This window comes from Rhinoderma darwinii, chromosome 5, assembly GCF_050947455.1.
Source record: "Rhinoderma darwinii isolate aRhiDar2 chromosome 5, aRhiDar2.hap1, whole genome shotgun sequence".
NCBI classification, from domain to species: Eukaryota; Metazoa; Chordata; class Amphibia; order Anura; family Rhinodermatidae; genus Rhinoderma; species Rhinoderma darwinii.
The window spans coordinates 30312903-30337429 of NC_134691.1; positions in this window are offsets into that span (position 1 = coordinate 30312903).

Below are 24527 nucleotides of genomic sequence, written 5' to 3' on the forward strand. Positions count from 1 at the left end.
GGTAGACTAGGTATGGGCTTGTGATTATATAATGACGGGGGTGGGGAGACGGACAAGTGAGCCCTAAGCTACCCGCCACTCAGTCCCTGCCTACTTGCAACGACCCGCCCTAGGCGACGGGGTACAACTGGGCGACGGTCCCTACGCTCAATAAGTGCACGACAGACAAACAGACAAGGGTACACAGAGCTAGGGGGAGAAAGGGGAAGTTGCCCACGGAAACACCGTGAGCAACAAGAGAAGTGAACAAGCCGAGTCAAACCAGGAGAGTACGAGGTGCAAAACGCAGAGCAGGAGAGTAGTCAGCAAGCCGGGGTCAATATGAAGCAAGGACAATAGTACAAGAGCTGCAGCAGGGCCAGGAAACCAAACGAGAAGAATAATAAGCAAAGGAGGAACAGGAAAGGCAGGTATAAATAGACAGAGGGCGGGAGCTAGCTCCGTCTGGCCAGGCTGTAATAGGTTCTCCCACTCCTAATCCCTGCCACCCTGAGTGGTGGAAGATGGAGGTAGTCTCACAGACATAGAAGCAGGTGCAGACTGATTATCTATGGGCGTTAACCCCGAAGCTGTGCCTGGCAGATCCTTTACAATTGCACCAACAGTTGTCTCCTTCTCACCTAGCGTCTTACTTATGGTTTTGTAGCCCATTCCAGCCTTGTGCAGGTCTATGATCTTGTCCCTGACATCCTTAGAAAGCTCTTTGGTCTTGCCCATTTTGTAGAGGTTAGAGTCAGACTGATTAATTGAGTCTGTGGACAGGAGTCTTTTATACAGGTGACCATGTAAGACAGCTGTCTTTAATGCAGGCACCAAGTTGATTTGGAGCGTGTAACTGGTCTGGAGGAGGCTGAACTCTTAATGCTTGGTAGGGGATCAAATACTTATTTCTCTGTGAACAATGCAAATAAATATATATAGTTTTGACAATGTGATTTTCTGTTTTTTTTTTTTTTATATAATCTATCTCTCACTGGTAAAATTAACCTAGCCTAAAAATTCTAGACTGTTCATGTCTTTGACAGTGGGCAAACTTACAAAATCAGCAAGGGATCAAATACTTATTTCCTTCACTGAATGTAGGAAAGCATGGTGGCTCAGTAATTAGCAGAATTGCCTTGTAGCTCTGGAGTCCATATTTGGGCACAATTTAGATAAGGCTGTATGTGGGACACTATCTACAGGGGCTTCTATGTAGGGCACTATCCACAGAGGCTCTATGGGGGTCACTATCTACAGGGTGGCTATGGCTACAGGGGGCACTGTGTGTGTGTGTGTGTGTGTGTGTGTGTGTGTGTGTGTGTGTGTGTGTGTGTGTGTGTGTGTGTGTGGGACACAGTGTATGGTACTATTATAATCAGGACACAGTGTATGTGTAATGAATTGGGGTAGGGAGATGACAGATGAGCCCTAATCTACCCGCAACTCAGTCCCTGCCTACTTGCACGGCCCGTCCTAAGTGACGGCGTACAACTGGGCGACGGTCCCTACACTCAGTAAGTGCAAGACAGACAACACAAGACAAGGGCACACAGAAGCAAAGGGGGAAGTAGGGGCAGTTGCCCACGGAAAAACTGTGAGCAACAGGCAGTGGTGAACGAGCCGAATCAAATCAGGAGAGTAGGTAGTAGCAAAACAGAGCAGGAGAATAGTCAGGCAAGCCAGGTTCAATAAGTTACAGCGGTCAATCAGGTAAATAGCAGAGCCAGGAAACCAGAAAATCACAGACAAGGAACATGCTGCAAGTTAGGGTATAAAGAGACCAAGGGCGGGAGCTAGAACCGTCAGGCCAGGCTGTGATAGGTTCTCCCTCTCCTCAGCCTGCAAGCAAGAGTGGTAATGTAAAGGATCTGCCAGACACAACTTCTGTGTCGACGCCCATAGGTAATCAGTCTGCACCTGCTTCTATGTCTGTGAGAGTGACTCCATCTTCCACCCCCCAGGATGGCAGGCTTAGGAGTGGGAGAGCCTATCACAGCCTGGCCAGACGGAGCTAGCTCCCAGCCTCTGTCTATTTATACCTGCCTTTCCTGTTCATCCTTTGCTTGTGATTCTTCTCTGTTGGTTTCCTGGCCCTGCTGCATCTTCTTGAACTACAGATCCTCTGCTTATAATTGACCTTGGCTTTACTGACCACTCTTCTGCTCTGCGTTTTTGTACCTCGCTCATTTCCTGGTTTGACTCGGCTTGTTCACTTCGCTTGTTGCTCACGGTGTCCCCGTGGGCTACTTCCCCATTTCCCTGGCTTCTTTGTACACTTGTCTGTTTGTCTGTCGTGCACCTATTGAGTGTAGGGACCGTCGCCCAGTTGTACCCCGTCGCCTAGGGCGGGTTGTTGCAAGTAGGCAGGGACTGAGTGGCGGGTAGATTAGGGCTCACTTGTCTGTTTCCCTACCCCGACATTACAGGTAACAGATCGCGTCACTCTAGCAGACCTTGGAGCTGATGAAGGCTGATTAACCCCGGGCGTCGACACAGAACCTGGGCAAACCCTTTACAGTACCCCCCCTTTTATGAGGGGCCACTGGACCCTTCTTAGGTGGGCCTGGAAGGTTTGGGAACTGAAGATGGAACTTTCTGAGCAATATACCGGCGTGAACATCCCGGGCGGATACCCAATTCCTCTCCTCAGGCCCGTATCCTCTCCAATGGACCAGGTACTGGAGGGAGTCTTGGACCATCCTGCTGTCCACAATCTTGGCTACCTCGAATTCTACCCCATATGGAGTGAGAACAGGGACCGGAGTTTTCCTCGATGTAAACAAGGACGGGGAGCAGCTTTTCAAGAGGGAGGCATGGAACACGTTGTGTATCTGAAAAGACGGTGGTAACTCCAACCGGAAGGAGACAGGGTTGAGGACCTCAATGATTTTGTATCGCCCTATATACCGGGGAGCAAATTTCTTGGACGGAACTTTAAAGTGCAAATTTTTAGAAGACAGTCACACCAGATCCCTGACCACAAACAAGGGGTTAGTTGAATGTCCTTTATCTGCCTGAGTCTTTTGGATGCTCTGGGACGCCTCAAGGTTCTTCTGAACCTGGGCCCAGACTGTGCACAGTTCCCGATGAACGACATCTACCTCGGGATTTTTGGAACCACCAGGTGAAAGGGAGGAGAACCGTGGATTAAACCCAAAATTGCAGAAGAAGGGGGAGACCCCTGACGAGTTACTGATCCGGTTATTAAGGGAAAATTTGGCGAGGGGAATGAAGGGGACCCAATCATTTTGACAGTCTGAGATAAAACACCTTAAGTATTGTTCTAGAGACTGATTAGTCCTCTCAGTTTGGCCATTAGTTTCAGGATGGAAGGCCGAGGAAAAGGACAGATCAATCTCCAGCTTCTTACAGAAAGCCCTCCAAAACAATGAAACAAATTGTACCCCTCTGTCAGAAACAATATTGACCGGAACCCCATGAAGACGCAGGATGTGTTTGACAAACAGGGTAGCTAACATCTTGGCATTGGGTAGTTTCTTGAGGGGTACAAAGTGGCACATCTTACTGAAGCGGTCTACTACAACCCACACCACCGACTTGCCTTGGGATGGAGGCAGATCGGTGATAAAATCCATGGAGATATGGGTCCAAGGTCTCTGGGGAATGGGCAAAGAACATAGTAAGCCTGCAGGTCGGGACCTGGGAGTCTTGGACCTAGCACAAATTTCACAAGAGGCGACGTAGGCCTTAACGTCTTTAAGCAACCCTGGCCACCAATAGGTTCTGGAAATGAGGTGCTTGGTACCCAGAATGCCTGGATGGCCAGATAGTGCGGAGTCATGATTCTCTCTGAGCAACCTTAGCCGGAATTGCAGGGGAACAAACAGCTTGTTCTTAGGAAGGTTCTCGGGAGCAGAACCTTGATCAGCCGCAATTTCGGAGGCTAAATCTGAATCCACAGAGGATATGATTATACCTGGCGTCAAAATACAAGCGGGATCCTCCTTAGGAGGTGGGCTGGCCTTGAAGCTACGCGACAGAGCATCAGCTTTAATATTTTTTGACCCAGCCCTTTAGGTAACCACAAAGTTGAATCTCGTAAAAAACAACGCCCATTGAGCTTGTCTCGGATTTAACCTCCGGGCAGATTCTAGGAAAACCAGATTCTTGTGGTCAGTAAGAACCGTTACCTAGTGCCTTGCCCCCTCCAGGAAGTGGCGCCACTCTTCAAATGCACATTTAATGGCTAAGAGTTCGCAGTTGCCAACGTCATAGTTACTCTCAGTGGAGGAGAACTTCCAGGAGAAGTAGGCACAGGGACAGAGATGGGTGAGAGGCCTAGTACCCTGGGACAAGACAGCACCCACTCCCACCTCGGAGGCATCAACCTCCACGATGAATGGCTCCATTTGGTTAGGCTGAATCAGCACTGGGGCAGAGACAAAGCACCTCTTAAGGATCTCAAAAGCCTGGACCACCTCCGGAGGCCAGTGGAGGAGATCAGCACCTTTACGAGTGAGGTCCGTAAGAGGCTTAGCGATGACCGAGAAGTTAGCATTAAATCTCCTGTAATAATTATCAAACCCCAGGAAACACTGTAAGGCCTTCAGGGAGGCAGGGCGGACCCACTCTGCCACAGCCTGAACCTTGGCAGGGTCCATGCGGAATTCGTTAGGAGTGTGGATTTGATCCAAAAATTGTATCTCCTGCACCCCAAACACACATTTTTCGGTTTTAGCAAAGAGTTTGTTTTTTCGAAGGGCCTGGAGCACCTTCCTGACATGCTCAATGTGGGAGGACCAGTCCTTGGAAAACACAAGTATATCATCAAGGTACACTACAAGAAATACCCCCAGATAGTCTCTTAAAATCTCATTTATGAAATTCTGGAAGACCGCGGGAGCATTACACAACCCAAAGGGCATGACGAGATATTCGAAATGACCTTCGGGTGTATTAAACCCAGTCTTCCACTCATCCCCCTCTCTGATCCGGATAAGGTTATAAGCCCCCCGAAGATCGAACTTAGAGCACCATTGGGCCCCCTGAACCTGATTGAAGAGATCAGGGATCAAAGGAAGGGGATATTGGTTCCTTACAGTGATCTTATTTAAACTTCGGTAATCGATGCACGGCCTAAGACCACCATCCTTCTTCCCCACGAAGAAGAAGCCAGCACCTACCGGAGAAGTAGAGGGGCGAATGTAATCTTTGGCCAGGCTTTCCTGGATATATTCTCTCATGGCTTCACGTTCAGGACAAGAGAGATTAAATATTCTTCCTTTAGGGAACTTAGCTCCTGGTACCAAATCAATTGCGCAATCGTACTCTTTATGAGGAGGCAACTCTTCGGAGGCCTTTTTAGAAAAGACATCCGCGAAGTCCTGAATAAACTCAAGTAGAGTGATCACCTCCTCAGCGAGAGAAACCAAATGAATAGAAAAGCATGACGTCATGCATTCATTACCCCATTTAGTAAGATCACCAGTATTCCAGTTAAAAGTGGGATTATGCGTCTGCAACCAAGGGAGGCCTAAAATCAAATCGGACGATAACCCCTGCATCACTAACACAGAACACTGCTCCAAATGAATGGAGCCAACAATGAGTTCAAAAACAGGGGTATGCTGCATAAAATAACCATTAGCAAGCGGAGTGGAGTCAATACCCACTACCGGGACAGGTTTAGGCAAATCAATTAGTGGCATAGCTAGAGACATGGCAAATTCCGCAGACATAATATTGGCAGCAGCCCCTGAATCCACCAAGGCAGTGCCGGTGGCGGACCTTCCATCAAAAGAGACCTGAAAGGGAAGCAAGATTTTATTAGGCTTCATGTTAACGGGAAATACCTGTGCGAACAAGCGACCTCCCCGATGGTCACTTAGGCACGGAAGTTTTCCGGCTGCTTATTCTTGCGCCTGGGACAGGAGTTCAATTGATGCTTGTCATCCCAACAGTAGAAGCAGAGACCATTCTTCCTGCGGAAATGTCTACGTTGTTGGGGAGGCGCGGAGGCCCCGAGTTGCATCTGTTCATCCGAGTTCTCTGTGGAAGCACGAAGCAACGGAACCTCTGGAGCCATCATAGGGGAGCCAGAGGTGAATGCACCAGAACGTTCAAGTCATCGTTCCCTGAGACGTCGGTCAAGACGTACCGTTAAAGCCATAGCCTGATCTGGAGAGTCAGAAGAGGGATAGCTAACTAACTGGTCTTTAAGGGCGTTCGACAGACCCAATCTAAACTGGCACCTCAAGGCAGGGTCATTCCACCGATAAGCTACACACCACTTCCTAAAGTCAGAACAGTACTCCTCAACGGGTCTCTTACCCTGAAGTAAGGTCACCAGCTGACTCTCGGCAAAGGCAGTCTTGTCAGTCTCGTCATAGATGAGCCCGAGAGCAGAAAAAAAAAGGTCACCAGAAGAAAGTTCAGGGGCGTCAGGAGCCAAGGAGAAGGCCCATTCCTGGGTGCCGTAACGGAGCAGGGACCTAATTATACCCACTCGCTGGCTCTCAGAACCTCGGAAATAGAGTCTCCCGAAAAGAGAAAAAAGTCCTCCGGTCCCCTGAGAATCGGTCAGGCAACTTGAGGTGGGGTTCAAGAGGTGAGGTGAAGGGTACTACCTGGGTAGCATCACGCTGGTTGAACCTCTGAGCCAGGTCTTGAACCTGTAGGGAGAGACCTTGCATTTGCTGAGCCAGGGCTTCAAGGGGGTCCATAGTAGAGTCAGGGACCAGGGTAAGAAAAGGTATAGGGCCTGTGATTATGTAATGAATCGGGGTAGGGAGACGACAGGTGAGCGCGAATCTACCCGCAACTCAGTCCCTGCCTACTTGCACGGCCCATCCTTAGTGACGGCATACAACTGGGCGACAGTCCCTATGCTCAGTAAGTGCAAGACAGACAACACAAGACAATGGCACACAGAAGCAAAGGGGGAAGTAGGGGCAGTTGCCCACGGAAAAACCGTGAGCAACAGGCAGTGGTGAACGAGCCGAATCAAACCAGGAGAGTACGTAGTAGAAAAACAGAACAGGAGAATAGTCAGGCAAGCCAGGGTCAATAAGTTACAGCGGTCAATCAGGTAAATAGCAGGAATAGCAGAGCCAGGAAACCAGAGAATCACAGGCAACAAACATGCTGTAAGTGAGGGTATAAATAGACCAAGGGCGGGAGCTAGAACCGTCAGGCCAGGCTGTGATAGGTTCTCCCTCTCCTCAGCCTGCAAGCCTGAGTGGTAACAGATTGCGTCACTCTAGCAGGCCTTGGAGCTGATGAAGGCTGATTAACCCCGGGCGTCGACATAGAACCTGTGTCTGGCAAACCCTTTACAGTATGACGCTATTATAGTTAGAGGTGCAGTGTATGGGGCTATTATATTTAGAGGTGTTGAAAATGTTATCTTCATTTAAAGGTGCAGAAATGTTTTAAAAGTGAGAAGCTGAAGACATCTGAGCGGAAAACTGCATAAATGGGTCGTGGCCGGAAGAAATCCATCATAGAGGTCTGGACCGGAGGGAGAATAAAAGAGAAAAATATCTAGAATCTTAGACGATACCGGTGAGTCACCCTTAGTGACCAGCCCATTTTAGGCCTTAATGACCAAGCTATTTTATTCGTTTTTCTATAGTCGCATTGAAAGAGCTATAACGTTCTTATTTTTTAGTCTACATAGCTGTATGAGGACTTGTTTTTTGCGGGATTAGTTGTGCTTTTTAATGGCACCATTTTTGGGTACATATAATTTTTATATTAACTTTTATTAACCTTTTTGGGGGGGATTATAAAAAAAAACTGAAATTCCGCCATTGTTCTATGCGTTTTTAAATTGACGCCGTTCACTATGCGACGTAAATAACATGTTACCTTTATTCTATGGGTCGGTACGATTACGGCGATACCACATATGTAGAGGTTTTTTTATGTTTTACGACTTTTGCACAATAAAAACACTTTTGAACTAAAATTATTTGCTTTTGCATCGTCGCTTTCCAAGAGCCGTAATTTTTTTATTTCTCCATCAATGTAGTGATTTTTTGGGCTTGTTTTCTGCGGGACAAGACGTAGTTTTGAATGGTACTGTTTTGGGGTACATGAGACTTATTGATTCATTTTTATTATGACTTTTTTGGGGGGCAATGGAAAAAAATTGCAATTTCGCCATGGTTTTTTGCGTTTTTTTTTTACGGTGTTCACTTTGTGCTTTAAATTACATATTAACTTTATTAATGGAGTCATTACGGTCGTGGCGATACCACATATGTGTACTTTTTTTATTTTTTTACACTTTTACTAAATAAAACCACTTTTTATGGAAAAAAATGGTTTTATTTATTTTTTTACTGTACTTTTTATTAATAATATTTATTTCACTTTGATAACTGATTTTATTAGTCCCACTAGGGGACTTTACTGTGCGATATTCCGATCGCTGCTATAATGCTCTGGTATACTTCGTATACCAGAGCATTATTGCCTGTCAGTTTAAATCTGACAGGCAATCTGTTAGGACGTGCCTCCGGCGCGTCCTAACAGGAATATGTCCAGGGCAGACCTGGGGGCTTTTATCAAGCCCCCGGCTGCCATGACACCACATCGGAGACCCGCGATTTCATTCACGGGCCGCCGATGGGTGACAGAGGGAGCGCACTCCCTCTGTAAACAAAGTTAAATGCCGCGGTCGCTATTGACGGCGGCATTTAACGGGTTAAACAGCCGCGATCGAAATAAACTTCGATCGCGGGCGTTGGAGCAGGAGCTCAGCTGTCATCAGACAGCAGAGCCCCGGCTCCTGCCTGCACGGGAGACCTGTGCAGGACTTAGACTAGGCTGACGTGAAAAGGCGTCAGCCTAGCCTAAAGCCCATTAGTGACCGACGTAAAAAGGCGTATTAGTGGTCACTAAGGGGTTAATGTAAATGTTTATTCTGCCTCTAATCAGCACTGTAGTCACTGTATGATCTGCAGCGAGATGATGGGTGGTATGATTTTTTTTTGTGAAACAGCATCTCCCAGCATATCCTTACCATTGTTCGGGCCATGCTGGGAGCTGTAGTTTTACGCCGTACAAACCTATACAGCAGGGGTTGCAATAAATTGAGCTGTATTCGTTCTGGTGTTGTATATATGTACTGAGCTTTGTTCTGGGTCTGTATATATGTACTGAGCTTTGTTCTGGTGCTGTATATATTTACTGATCTTTTTTTAACTACTTTTTAATTAAATCTTTTTTTTAATCATAACATTTACATCTCATACAATTAACAATATAAAAAACAAATAGAAAAACTAAAAAATGTAAGAAAGGAGAAAAGAGAAAGGGAAAAAAAAAATAAAAAAAATAATAATAAAAAAATCTAACAACCCACGGGCTTATAAAGATAATTATCTCTTATCCAGGGGATCCATTTTTCCTGAAGTAAAGAGTTTCCAACTTCATAGTTTAAACCGAATGTTTTTTCATACTGTACATATATACTGACATTATTTACTTCTTCTGTCTTACAGGGGGATCTCTTTGATTTCCAGTTACGTGCTGCATCTTGTGTTCTACAACAGACCCATATGTACTGATCTTGATTCTGATGCTGTATTTAAGTACTGAGCTTTGTTCTGTTGCTGTATATATGTACTGAGCTTTGTTCTGGTATTGTATATATGTACTGACCTTGATTCCATGTATTGTATATATGTACTGAGCTTGCTTCTAGTGCTGTATTTATGTACTGAGGTTTATTCTGGTGCTGTATATATGTCAGAGCTTGGTTCTAGTGCTTTATTTATGTACTGAGCTTTGTTCTGGTGCTGCATATATGTATTGAGATTGGCTCTCGTGCCGTATATATGTATGAGCTTGGTTCTAGTGCTGTATTTATGTACTGAGCATGGTTGTGGTACTGTATATATGTATGAGCTTGGTTCTGGAGATGTAATTATATAGGATATATTTATAATAACAAAATTACAGGGCAGATGGAATTGTTTTCAATTCATTGTATATTTAATGGGTACCTGTCTGGTAGTTTTAACCCCTTGAACCGCCACCGTGCGGTAATACATGACCTGACAATATTTCCAAATGTATGTTTTTTCAGATGCAGCAAAATCTATAAAATCAACTTTTAAAACGGCACACACTATATGCTAATTACTCATTAAAGGGTCATGGGACGGTGGCGCTATCCTGAAGTGTCACATAGTCCTGCCTCCAAACCCACCTTTCCATGTTTGATTAACATCCCCCTGGCTGATACAACTTTCTCGGATGCGCCATTGCCTTGTACTACTTGGGGGGCTGTGTGGCACTATATACAAGGGGGAGCTGTGTGGCACTATACACAATGGGGGGAGCTGTGTGGCACTATATACAAGGGGCTGTGTGGCACAATTAAGGGGGGCAGTGTGGCACTATCTACTAGGGGGCCTGTATGGAACTATTTACAAGGGGGAAGAATGTGGCTCAATCTACAGGGGGCTGTGTGTGGTGCAATCTACAGGGGTCTGTGTGTGGTACAATCTACTAAGAGCAGGCTGTGTGGCACTATATACAAGGGAGGGGGCTGTGTGGCACTATATACAGGGGGAGCTGTGTGGCGCTATAAACAGGGGGGCTTTATGGCGATATCTACAGGGGGTGCTGTCTACAAGTGGGGTGTGACACTGTCTACAGGCAGGGCTGTAAAGCACTCTCTACAATGGGGATGTATGGCACAATCTACAGGGGGCAATATTAATAAGGGGGCTCTGTGTGGCACCTGGGGTGGTCCGATCAAGAGTTTGCTAAGGGGCCCAGTCTTTCCTAGTTACGCCCCTGTCCCTATTTACATGAATATATCTACTATAACAGTGCCCCTATGTACAAGAATATAAGTACTATGGGGGCGTGGTTTGGCCGCGGAAGCTGATGGCCGCGTGAGACTAGAGCTCCGCTAAAGAAACTCATCACTAGCTACTAAAAGCACCTGTCAGCGACAAAAAACACTCCCATGATAGGAATTTCAAAACTCTATATGGGCAGGAAGAGATTCCCTAAACAGTCAGCTACAAAGTCGGATCAGAACTTATCCACGATGGAAGAAGATGACTCCGGGGTTCCGGAAGATGGCGGCGAGGAGAGATCCCGAAGTCCAGCTCTGTCAACCACAATTAAACCCCCAACGATACTTACCGCAGGTGAGGACTCCGTGCAGGAACATGTCCCAACAACGCGAGAGATGTCGGAAGGCATGCAGACACCCCGCACAGAGCTATGAACAGCACAAACGAGGAATACTGTGAAGTACTCCATTACCAAAATGGCGCCAACATCCCCACGAGGCATACCAGGACGAAATGATCCTATGATGCTGAAACATCATGCAGCTGTGATCCAGATCCCAAGCCCGGAGAGGTCAGGAAATGAACCTAGCTCTCTGTCCTCCAGCCCTGCTAAGCAGAAACAGAAGATGGACGATCACCTCAAAGATTCTGAGGTAAGCCATGATCCTAAATCTCTGACTACAGTAAATAACACAACAGACGCCTTTGAAAGTTTCCACACCTTAAACAAAGTGGTCTCAGAAAACATTCTTAAAGAGATGTTGTCAGCTCTCTGAAGCACACTGCACAACGACATATCAAATATAATACAGCCCTTCCAAAAATCATTGTCTGAAGTAGGAGAAAGAGTCTCGCACATAGAAAACAAGATGGCGTCATTTGCCTCTGCACATAACAAACTCGTCGACTCACGCAAAGACATAGAAGAGAAAGTTAGTAAAATCCAAGCGAAACTGATAGACTCAGAAGATAGAGACAGAAGAAATAACATAAAATTCAGGGGCATCCCGGAATCGGTAGCCGGATTAAATCTGAGAGATTACATTCAACAATTTATCAAGATTATTCTACCAGATACTATCGAATACGAACTTAGCATTGATCGTGCACATAGAGTTCCAAAACCTAAAAATTTACCTGATAATGTACCGCGTGACGTGCTAGCAAGATTTACTTTCTTCCAGATGAAAGAAAAGTTAATGTACGCGTCAAGAATGCATCAGCCCCTACCTTCACCATACTCTCATCTTAAAATGTTTCAAGATCTATCGGCTGCCACCTTGCAAGCAAGAAGAGAAATGGCGCCGCTAACGGAAATGTTAAGGAAAAATAATATTCCATACAGATGGGGCTACCCAACGAAAATACTCGTGAACCGCAACGGCACAGTTCATATGGCCAAAACAATCACTGAAGGACAATCCCTGCTGAAGATGTGGAATATCTCTACGGGACCACCTGAACCGGATTCTCCCAGAAGATCACCGGCAAGAATAGATGGAGAATGGCAAAGAATTGGCCCGACCTAACTTCATACTGGTAATCTAATGCTTTTCTGAATAAATGATGATGATATTGTACTATGTGGTGTTACACGTTTCCACTTGAAAATTTCCCCCACATATCGGTTCATGTAAAAATACTGAATGACTTGAGAGTCATCTTATTACATGTTAATGTTGTTTTGCTGTTATGTTTCTGTACCGGAAGTTACCTGTATATTGACTGTAATGTACTACAAACCTGTAAAAGTATGCGTTCGGAGAAATACCAGACCGCTGTCTTTGCCCTTAGGATCATGCCTGGCCTTGCATCTCTAAACCCAAAACACCACCCACTCAAAAATGGGAATAAATTTATTATCATTAAATGTTAGGGGTATTAACTCCCCTTTCAAAAGATCCCTCCTTTGGAGAGAGGCTAAAAAGCATGGAAGTGACATAATATGTCTACAAGAAACACATATCAGTGAGAATAGCATTCCTCACCTACAACACAGGGACTACCCTACTATGATATACTCAACATATCCTCAGAAAAAGAGAGGAGTACTTATTGCCTTTAAATCATCACTGGCAGCTACAATTCACCACCAATATATAGATCCACAAAGCAGATATATAATTTTGGTATGTACCATTAACAATCTAGATTACACAATCGTAAACTTGTACGCCCCTAACAGAAGGCAGATTCGTTTTATTAACAGAATAATCAAGAAAGCCCAAAAGATTAGAAAAGGGAACTTAATAATAAGTGGAGACTTCAATTCAATAGTAGATCATTCATTAGACTCGACAGCCAACTCCAGAAACCAAAACCTTGATCTCCAAAGCTCCTTAAGACTAAACTCTCTCTTTGATATATGGAGGATTCAACATGCATCAGAAAGAGATTACTCCTATTACTCTTCACGACATAAGACTTACTCAAGAATTGATTTATTCTTGATTGATAAATTACTAATTGAGAGAGTGACCAAAACACAAATAGGAACCATACAATGGACGGACCATGCACCGATATCAATGTCGATATCTGAACAATTCCCGAAAACAAACAACTTTATTTGGAGAGCAAACTCCTATGTAATCTCGCATGATGTCCACTCTAAGAATATTGCCTCAGACATAGAAGAATACTTCACCTTCATTGACCTCCCAGAAGTTAACCCATTTACGTTATGGAATGCCCACAAAGCATACATTAGGGGATCCTTCATCAAAATAGGAAGAAGATTGAAAAAGGAGAGAGAATTACAAATTAACAATTCCATGACAAAAATACAAAATTTGGAAACACTAAACAAACAGAACCATTCATTTTCCATTTCGGCAGAACTGGGAAGGGAAAGGAAAGGACTCATCTACGTAATCTGTTACTCCACAAATACGAACATACACTCAAACAAACCAAAATGCACTATTATACACAGGATAATAAAGCAGGATCTTTATTAGCTAAAAAACTTAAACAACAAGCACAAAAATCTAGAATTCAAAAAATTATACACCCTAAGACCGGGAAAATAATAATGTCCCCGAAAGGCATTTCCAACGCCTTCAAAGATTACTACCAAAGGTTATATAATCTTAAAGACGATAAAGATACAATTCAACCTACACAATTACATATAGATAATTTTCTTAAGCAGATAAACCTACCTAAAATCTCTGAAGACTCATTACAATCTCTTAACTCTCCAATATCGCTTAATGAAATCACAAAGGCCATTAAATCGATTCCGCTGCACAAAGCCCCTGGGCCTGATGGTCTTTCGAACGACTATTACAAGAAATTTATACATATATTAGCGCCCAGACTACTTACGGTATTACAAGAAGCCTCCACTACCGCAACATTCCCAAAATAAATGTTGCCGGCATTGATAATAACCATCCCTAAACCTGAGAAATCAACAGAGCAGACCTCAAATTATAGGCCAATTTCTCTCCTGAATGGAGATGTCAAAATATACGCAAAAATACTAGCTTCTAGGCTGAAATTAGTTCTCCCATCACTAATAATGAATGACCAGGCTGGTTTCATTCCAGGCAGACAAGCCCCAGATAATACCCGACGCGTCATATCTCTGATGCAATACTGCGAATATAATAACATACCATCGACCTTTCTTACAATTGATGCTGAGAAAGCGTTTGATAGGATATATTGGAACTACGCTTTCTCGGTGCTAGAAAAATTTGGCATTCAAGGCCACATTTACTCGGCAATTAAAGCCTTATACTCACAACCGTCAGCTAAAGTTTACTCCAACAATACTTTGTCACAAGAATTTGCTATAACTAATGGTACCAGGCAGGGGTGTCCCCTATCCCCGATTTTTTTCATCCTATCCATTGAACCGTTGGCAGAATTTATTAGACTTGACAAGGAGATACAAGGCATTATTATTAATAAAAAGGAACATAAAATAACATTGTTTGCAGACAACATTATCTTATGTAATACCTTTCCTGAGAGCTCCTTGAATAGAATTTTTGAAGTGCTCAACACCTTTAGTAATATCTCCTTCTACAAGATTAATAGATCCAAATCCCAAATACTTCCAATAAATGTCGAGTTACAAACTCTTTCTGATTTGAAGGCCAGGCATGATCTTGATTGGCAACCTCTAGAACTTAACTACTTGGGCATTAAACTTACATATCCTACTAAAAAATTATATCAGCAGAACGTCCCACATCTTTTAATGAAATTAGCGAAAAAAATGCAGTGCTATTCCAAATCTATAATACCTTGGTTCGGGAGAATAGCTACCTTTAAAATGATGTTATTACCGCAATTATTATATCTTTTTAGAACAATACCAATTCCAATTCCTAGCTCATTCTTCACTGTCCTTAATAGCCACTTACAAAGATTTATATGGAATGGGAAAAAATCTCACACAGCATACAAAATAATGACACTACACAGGAGAGCAGGGGGTCTGGGACTCCCTAATCTGAGAGATTATTACTCAGCATGTATACTAGACCAATTTAGCCACTGGTGGAATGACAATTCTGCTAAAAGTTGGGTGGAACTAGAAAGACACATTAGTGGATACAGCTCCTTGAAGGCCAGAATGATATCCCTGCTATGGAAGGTACCAATAAAGAAAACATATTTGATATCTATACAAACCTCAGATAAAGTGTGGCAAAATTACATTAAAGTATCAAGAAACAACATGGTGTGCCCATACAATCAGATCTCGTTAGGTTTTCTGGAAGATAATATTCCAGGTTTAGATTTAGAAAGATGGAAGATAAGCAATATCAAATCTGTGGCTGATATCGTAGCTCAGGATTTTTCACAAATAAGTGAAAAATATCAAATACCTCAAAATCATCATATTAAGTTCTTACGGATTATAAAGTTCTTACAGCTAAAAAGACCAATGAACACTAACCAGAGCTCTGATATTGTTTCGACGTTTAACTTGATCACTAAATTAAAAAGATGAATATCCTTCTTCTATAATGATATTGGGAACAAATCTCTTTTGATTAAAAACCACTATATGGTTAAATGGGAAGAGGAGTTGAAGGTAACTGTGTCTGAAATCGAATGGAAATCAGCACTTAACAATATATATAAAATCTTCAGATGTGTAACACACCAAGAAGCGGTTTTCAAGACATATCTGAGATGGTACTACACACCCACAAGATTAAATAAAATATTTCCTTCCTGCTCAAACAACTGCTGGAGACTATGTGGATACAAGGGATCTCTATATCATATTTTGTGGGAGTGTAGGAAGATACAACCCCTCTGGATGGCAACCAGACGGATAATCTCCATCCTTCTGAAAAAAGAGTTCCACCTGAAACCAAGAATGGCTTTATTATTCTTGGATTTGAGTTCCTTCGACGACTCTTGTAGGTATATTATAGCACATCTTCTTATGTCAACAAAGCTTATAATTACCAGACATTGGAAACAAGCCACACAACCACATATACAAGAGGTTATAGCCCAAGTAAATACCACATGCATATATGAAAAAATGGTTGCCAATCAAAATCATAAATATGAACAATTTACCCAAAGATGGGGAATCTGGACCGATAGCTCATATTATAATTCCTGAATGCATACTTACTTAATGTTAACCCGTTAGTGACCGCCAATACGCCTTTTAACGGCGGCCACTAACGGGCTTTATTCTGATGCATATGCCTTTTTACGGCGCTGCATCAGGATAAAGTAAACAGAGCAGGGAGCGTCAAATCTCCCTGCTCTCAGCTGCTAGAGGCAGCTGAGGGCTGGGGGTGTCCCTGCTCTGCCGGGTGAGATCGATATTAGTATCGATCTCACCCGTTTAACCCTTCAGATGTGGTGCGCAATAGCGTGCACCGCATCTGAGTGGTTTTGGAGAGAGGGAGGGAGCTCCCTCTCTCTCCCACCGACACCCGGCGATACGATCGCCGAGTGTCTGTGTCTCCAATGGCAGCCGGGGGCCTAATAAAGGCCCCCAGGTCTGCCTGGAGCTAATGCCTGCTAGATCATGCCAGAGGCATGACCTAGCAGATGCCTGTCCGTTTTAAACAGACAGGCAGTAATACACTGCAATACAAAAGTATTGCAGTGTATTACCATAGCCATCGGAGAATCGCATATTAAAGTCCCCTAATGGGACTAGTAAAAAAGTTAAAAAAAAGTTTAATAAAGTTACTTAAAAAAAATGTGAAAAAAAATGAAAAACCCAGCTTTTCCCCTTACAAAATGCTTTACTATTAAAAAAAACAAAATAAAGTAAAAAAGTTACACATATTTGGTATCGCCGCGTCCGTAACGACCCCGACTATAAATGTATTACATTATTTAACCCGCACGGTGAATGCCGTAAAAAACTATGAAAAAATTGCTGTTTTCTGTGAATCCTGACTTTAAAAAAAAGTGATAAAAAGTGATCAAAAAGTCGCATCTACTCCAAAATGGTACCAATAAAAACTACAAGTCTTCCTGCAAAAAAAAAAGCCCTCATACAACTGCATCGCCGAAAAAATAAAACCGTTACGGCTCTTCAAATATGGAGACACAAAAACAAATAATTTTGAAAAAAATGCGTTTTTACTGTGTAAAAGTAGTAAAACATACAAAAACTATACAACTTTGGTATCGTTGCAATCGTAACAACTCGCTGAATAAAGTTATTGCATTATTTATATCACACGGTAAACGCCGTTGATTTAAGACGCGAAAAAGAGTGGCGAAATTTCAGGTTTTTTTCTATTCCCCCCCAAAAAAAAGTTAATAAAAGTTAATCAATAAATTATATGTACCCCAAAATGGTGCTATTAAAAAGTACAACTTGTCCCACAAAAAACAAGACCTTATACAGCTATGTCGACGCAAAAATAAAAAGGTTATAGCTCTTGGAATGCGATGATGGAAAAACGTAAAAAATGGCTTGGTCATTAAGGTTTAAAATAGGCTGGTCATTAAGGGGTTAATATTTCTGTTAATACAGTCAAAACCGGTTTAGAATAGTTACTTATTTCAGTTGTTCCGCACAAGTGATACTAAAAGCACAAGCAGTAGATACTATAATGAACCTTATTTGGTTTGATAGATTCCTTGAACAAAGAATCAATAAGTACTGAAAAGGATCTGGAAATACAAATTTTATTGAAAGCTCCATGTTAAGTATTATCATCTAGTATTTAATTAGATGTATTTAAGCTCAATGTATAATAGTACCCAAGGATGATGTATTGCTTTTTTACATAATTAACACAGTGAACATATGTACATGTACCATACTGTCAATCAAATGTATGTAAACCACTTTCTATACTGAAAACTATTCCAATGCTGTGTTATGTACTTTTTCATGTTTTGCGGATTCAATAAAAAACTTTTTGATTTAAAAAAAAAAAAAAAGAATATAAGTACTATAATATTTCTCCATATGGACAAAAATATAACTACTGTAATACTGCTCCCTATATACAAGAATATAACTACTGTAATACTGCTCCCTATGTACAAGAATATAACTACCATAATACTGTCCCCTATGTACAAGAATATAACTACTATAATACTGCCCCCTACGTACAAGAATATAACTTATATAATACTGCCTTCTTTGTACAAGAATATAACTACTATAATACTGCCCCCTATATACAAGAATATATCTACTTTAATACAGCCCATATATACAAGAATATAACTACTATAATACTGCCCCCTATGTACAAGAATATAGAAACTATAATACTGATCCCTATGTACAGGAATATAACTACTATAATACTTCCCCTATATACAAGAATATAACTACTATAATACTGCCCCCTATGTACAAGAATATAACTGCTATAATACTGCCCCCTATGTACAAGAATATAGAAACTATAATACTGATCCCTATGTACAAGAATATAACTACTATAATACTGCCTCCTATGTACTGTACAAAAATATAAGTACCATAATACTGCCCCTTATGCACAAAAATACAACTACTATAATACTGTCCCTTATGTACAAGAATAAAACTACTATAATATTGTCCCCTATGTACAAGAATATAATTACTATAATACTGCCCCTATGTATAAGAATATAACTACTATAATACTGCTCCTATATACAAGAATATAACTACTATAATACTGCTCCCTATATACAAGAATATAACTACTATAATACTGCCCCCGATGTACAAGAATATAACTACTATAATACTGCCCCCTATGTACAAGAATATAACTACTATAATACTGCCCCCTATATACAAGAATATAACTTATATAATACTGCCTTCTTTGTACAAGAATATAACTACTATAATACTGCTCCTATATACAAGAATATAACTATTATAATACTGCCCCCTATATACAAGAATATAACTACTATAATACTGCCCCCTATATACAAGAATATAACTACTATAATACTGCCCCCTATGTACAAGAATATAGAAACTATAATACTGATCCCTATGTACAAGAATATAACTACTATAATACTGCCCCCTATGTACAGGAATATAACTACTATAATACTTCCCCTATATACAAGAATATAACTACTATAATACTGATCCCTATGTACAAGAATATAACTACTATAATACTGCCTCCTATGTACTGTACAAAAATATAAGTACCATAATACTGCCCCTTATGCACAAAAATACAACTACTATAATACTGCCCCTTATGTACAAGAATAAAACTACTATAATATTGTCCCCTATGTACAAGAATATAATTACTATAATACTGCCCCCTATGTATAAGAATATAACTACTATAATACTGCTCCTATATACAAGAATATAACTACTATAATACTGCTCCCTATATACAAGAATATAACTACTATAATACTGCCCCCGATGTACAAGAATAGAACTACTATAATACTGCCCCCTATGTACAAGAATATAACTACTATAATACTGCCCCCTATATACAAGAATATAACTTATATAATACTGCCTTCTTTGTACAAGAATATAACTACTATAATACTGCTCCTATATACAAGAATATAACTATTATAATACTGCCCCCTATATACAAGAATATAACTACTATAATACTGCCCCCTATATACAAGAATATAACTACTATAATACTGCCCCCTATATACAAGAATATAACTACTATAATACTGCCCCCTATATACAAGAATATAACTACTATAATACTGCCCCTATATACAAGACTATAACTACTATAATACTGCCCCCTATATACAAGAATATAACTACTATAATACTGCCCCCTATGTACTAGAATATAACTACTATAATACTTACCCTTCCCTATGTACACTTATATGGGCCTGAATAAGTAGAATTGTCACATATAAAAATGAGTTCAGCTGTCATGACCGCATAATTTCTATTTTTGGCCCTCAACTTATTGCTTTTATTGTACAGAATGAAGCTCGGTTACAAAAGACAATCCTCTTCCTTTTCATTGCCACTTAGGAATGAATTGATGGAATGTTATAGAATGAAATATTTATGAAGTAACTTTTTCCAGCTGGATAAATCTGTGAATTGTCTGTGATTATTGCTGCACAAAAAAATGAAATATTGATGAATTGCTGTTTTCTTCTACATTTTTCTTCACCGAAGCTGCAAAAATATAAATTTTGATATAAAATGGATATCAACTTGTTGATTAGTGACATGTGGTAGACTGGCTGTTAGTATTATGTTTTGATACTATTTAATATCCAAAAGTACATTTTTATATTTATAGATAATTTATAACCTTAAAGGGCTATTCCCACCTTAAGCATCTTATAGGTGAGGGTCCCACCTTGCCTCGCCAATCAGGAAAACAACCCAATGGAGCATGCTGTGGCTGGTAATCATCGAATTGGGGACACCTGACACCCATTCTTTTGATAGGGGAAGGCATCCTGCCGGGAAAATGTATCAAAAGCTGTAGCTCAACCAGGTTATAATAGCTGATTGCTGTGAGTTTCTAGTCATGACCTAGCTGGGGTTGTCTTCCCCCTCTACAGGGATTTGTTTGTTTGTAATTGTAGACCATGCAAATGAGATTCCTGTCATTTTGTTTCAGGATAGCACTCCCTTGCTTTCCACTGTAGCGCCAAAAAGTAAAAATAGGCACAGTTGCACTAGGTGAGTCTTGGTACTGTTAGACTCCTTCTTGGCCAAAGTATGTACTATATATCTGTACTCTGCATGACATTATTTGGTATTTAGTACTTTTTTGGGAACTAATTCACTATTTTCTGAACACTAGTTATCTGGGCAATGTATGGCACTGTTTATATGGGTAGCACGTGACATTGTTTTCGGACCCTTTAGCTGGAAGTATCTATGGGCAATAAAGCTAAGAGTATATATGGCTGACATTAATATTAAGTACTAGAACTGGCATCATTAATGGTTCCTTTTATGGCTGGCATTGTTAATGGGAAGTACAAAGGCTAGCACTATTGCAAGGGCACTAATATATTGATGGTAAAATTGCATGGGTGTTACTGTTAGGGCGCCTACATGGGAAAAGCCATGCAATTTAAACTATTGCTTCACTATTGTAAATAATAATTGCTGATTTATGTGTGGCTCTTGTTATTCTGCCTGGCCGATAGCTATTAAATGGTGTATAGTATGTGCCACAAAGTAGTCTGCTTTGATGAGACAGTGATCACACAGCAGGGAGAGAAGTTTCAGCATGTATCAATCAGAGGAAACACCCACTGGAGCCGTCCTAAAAAGATAGAAGTCAGAGGAACCTGAAAAAAATTAAAGATTGCAAAAATAAATGCATCTTTTAAAGATCTTAATACTTTATAACCGATCGAAAAGTAAAATTTTTGAGAGTAAAACTGAACAATTTTTTTTAACTAATTAAAACAATGTACTGAATCATCCTCTTTATTCTGAATTCTTTTTTCTTTATTTGAATGTAATTTTTTTAATATTTTCTTTACATGCGTATGAAGGCAGCCATCTTGTCTGAGCAGTTGCAACATCATTTCATAATAATCGAACTTTATTACATTTCAATAGGGCATGTCATAATAACTTTGGAGAGCAGGTGGGTCTTCAGCTATTTACGAACAGGTGGTCACAAATGTTAGATCACTCTCCATTTAAATAGTTGCAGAAACTTTTGAGGACTCTGTGGCTCTCCATAAAACTGTAGTTAAACCTACTGCATTACCTTAACTTTTTATTACAGTGCATAGCTCTACTGCATAAAAATATATATCAACTTCCATGTCTGTGATCAATTGGTAGTAAACTACAGAAATTGTGAATTCTGGAGTCAAGACCTCAGACTGGTATAAGAGACTTATGACTTCCTCAGAGCCTTTGAAGCAAAACATTTATCCTCATTCTTCCTCAGGCTAATAATTACTTGGTCTTCTCACTTTAGATAACACCAGGGACTTATAAATGCTACTCTGGTACCTTTATTACCATACACTGGGAACTTTTCCATAGATGTCTCCTGTTGTTATAAATTACAACATTTTTGCAACATTTTTTATGATCTTTCTTCAAGTTATATATTTCTGGACAAAGAACTTTGTGCAGCTTTAAAATACACTGTAAAGATATTTGAATGCTTTTTGCTAAAAAATTGTTTTTATATCTACGTATGGTGACTTCAGTCTAGTTTTTTTCCTCATCTATCTTGTGAAAGTGACACCTGACACCTGACTCAGATCAGAACCAATGTTCCCTCTAAGTCTTGGCAGCTCCTGAGCGGGGCAGTTAGGGAGTAGGGCAAGTGTCTATCAATGATGGGCGATCTGATGACCAAGAATAATATCCCCAGTAAACGCTAATATAGCGACTAAATAAGAGAATAAGAATACTTATTTTAAATTAGTTTTAATTACTTTTTAAATACTATAATATTACAAGTCCACCATTAATAGACAGTTATAAACACCAATTATAGGCATCAATGAAAGAATCCCTCATTACACCACTGACCCTGTAGATAGCGCCACACAGACCCCCCCCCCCCCCCGTAGATAGTGCCACACAGACCCCCTGTAGATAGCACCACACAGACCTCCTGTAGATAGCATCACACCCCCTCCCTGTAGATAGTGCCACACAGCCCCCCTGTAGATAGCATCACACGCAGCCCCCTGTAGATAGTGCCACACCCTGTCGTGTAGATACTGCCACACAGAGCCCCCCCTCATAGATAGTGCCACGCAGCCCCCCTGTAGATAGGGCCACACAGCCCCCTGTAGATGGTGCCACACAGCCCACTGTACATAGTGCCACACACAGCCCCCTGTAGATAGTGCCACACAGCCCCCCTGTAGATAGCGCCACACAGCCCCCCTGTAGATAGCGCCATGCAGCCCCCTGTAGATACTGCCATATAGCCCCCTTGTATATACTGCGCCCTCCCCTTGTATATACTGACACAAAGCAATCCCCCCTCCCCTGTATATACTGCCACACAGCAATCCCCCCTCTCCTTGTATATATTACCACACAGCAATCCCCCCTCCCCTTGTATATACTGCCACACCACAATCCCCCTCCCCTTGTATATACTGCCACACAGCAATCCCCCCTCTCCTTGTATATACTGCCACACAGCCCCCTCCCCTAGTATATACTGCCACACAGCAATCCCACCCTCCCCTTGTATATGGTGCTACATAGCAATCCCCTCTGTATATAGTGCTACACAGCCCCCCCTCTCCCCTTGTATATAGTGCTACACAGCCCCCTTCCCCTTATATCTAGTGCTACACAGCAATTCCCACGCCTGTATATTACCACACAGCAATTCTCCACCCGATATATACTGCCACACAGCAATCCCCACTCCCCTTGTGTGCTACACAGCCCCCTCTCCACTTGTACACTGTGTTCCAAATTATTATGCACATTGGATTTAAGTGTCATAAACATTTAATTATTAGTTTTTCAATGAAACTCATGGATGGTATTGTGTCTTAGGGTATGTTCACACGGCCAAATTTCAGACGTATACGAGGCGTATTATGCCTCGTTTTACGTCTGAAAATACGGCTCCAATACGTCGGCAAACATCTGCCCATTCATTTGAATGGGTTTGCCGACGTACTGTGCAGACGACCTGTTATTTACGCGTCGTCGTTTGACAGCTGTCAAACGACGACTCGTAAAAATACAGCCTCGTCAAAAGAAGTGCAGGACACTTCTTTCAGACGTTTTTGGAGCTGTTTTCTCATAGACTCCAATGAAAACAGCTCCAAAAACGGACGTAAAAAACGCCGCGAAAACGGCGCGAAAAACGCCGCGAAAAATGCCAGTTGGTAAAAAAACGTCTGAAAAGCAGGGTCTGTTTTCCCTTGAAAACAGCTCTGGATTTTCAGACGTTTTGGTTGACTACGTGTGAACATACCCTTAGGGTTCTTTGGATCATTGTAATTAATCTCAGACACCTGTAATTAGTTTGCCAGGTGTGCCCAATCAAAGGAAAACTACTTAAGAAGGATGTTCCACATTATTAAGCAGGCCACAGGTTTCAAGCAATATGGTAAAGAAAAAGGATCTCTCTGCTGCCGAAAAGCGTGAAATAGTGCAATACCTTGGACAAGGTATGAAAACATTGGATATTTCAAGAAAACTTAAGCGTGATCATCGTACTGTGAAAAGATTTGTGGCTGATTCAAGGCACAGACGGGTTCGTTCAGATAAAGGCATAATAAGGAAGGTTTCTGCTAGACAAATTAATAGGATTAGGAGAGCAGCTGCTAAAATGCCATTGCATAGCAGCA